We start from the raw sequence: 1,453 nt of genomic DNA on the forward strand, positions 1-1,453 counted from the left end.
TGCTGTCAATGTAGCATACCATGCTCGAGGAGCCTGATACCAATTGTAAGTCCCGAATCTGGATCACTACAAATATGATATCAACAATCTAGGTATTGGTGCGGAAATCCAACGCTAGATGATTCAAGAATACTAACAAACACAAACACAAACACGTAAAACACACAAATGGCTTCAAAACACACATTAATATTAACGTCGGGTGCTTAAGCAGTAACAGTACAATATTCGTCAATGATAACCCTTAGACGGCCAAAATCACACGTGAATGAACCACAACCCTATACAATGCATTCTATATATATAGGGTACCAGCGTACTAGCCCAACAAAAAGTCCAAAGCCCACCGAAAACCATAAAGTTCTCAGTTTACATAATATACCCTACCTAAGCCCAACCTACAAGCAAAAACCAAAAATGTAGCCCAACAATAACCGAAACCCTAACTTTCATGACTGGTCTCTTGATGATACATGCTTGGTTTGTGATATAGCACCTGTACTTAGCTTATGTAGAAGCACAAGAACCCGTAAATTGGATTAAGAGAGTGAAAACGAACGAAAACCGCAAAGGTAATACCGAAATGCTCGATTACGGGCTGTTTAGGATTCGATTGGGATGTGCATATCTTTAGGTCATGAAATTTTGCAGAGACATCAGGGAGCATGTCATTGAGTCCGTGTCCAAAATTGGTAATTTTTCGACCATCCGAAAATATTTGGCGAATTTATTACCGAATTAGGGCGTTTATTTGGGAAAAATAGTTAAAATACTTGAAAAATTATGAAATTTTTTGGAGAACTCAGATGTGATATAATATGATCACATATCAAATTTTTGGTCATTTGGAAAAGCCTAAATATGTTTTGTGCATTCACATTTATTTGAATTTTCAAGGTTGTTGTTGGCTCGAAAATGTTATTTGGCAAGACTTTTAGCTTCTATAAATGCTATAGGTTATTTTGAGTAGTGTTTTGATCACTCAGGAATTTTGGCGGATTTTTCAGAAATCATTTGGTATAAACGGATGATTTTCGGGCTAAATATAGCATATAATGTGATTTTTTATAAATTTATAAATCAGTAAATAATTCCAGAAATATTTAAAAAAAACTAAATATTTTATTTGATAAGTGTCTAAATTTTCATGATCTAATGATTAACGGATAATTAATTATGCTAATTTGAAGATTAAATAAATTCATTTCTAACGAAAACTGGCAAGTTCGTGATTAACGAACCTATTGGAATATCAGAACATAAAAAATGATCAAGAAGCATATTTTCGGATTAATTACGTAAAAAAAAACTTTTTGGGAGAAATCCGGACAATTTGGGTATGTGCGCGTTTTTCTCCAACTCAAACTGAATAAACGGAAACGAGCCCCATAGCAAATCCAGACCCCAAAATTGTGATCTTTCTTTATAACTTAATCATTTCATCAACCAATAC

The sequence above is a fragment of the Bidens hawaiensis genome, unplaced genomic scaffold (genome assembly GCF_021521415.1).
Source record: "Bidens hawaiensis isolate Kalapana, Puna unplaced genomic scaffold, B.hawaiensis_p1.1 tig00015548_1, whole genome shotgun sequence".
NCBI classification, from domain to species: Eukaryota; Viridiplantae; Streptophyta; class Magnoliopsida; order Asterales; family Asteraceae; genus Bidens; species Bidens hawaiensis.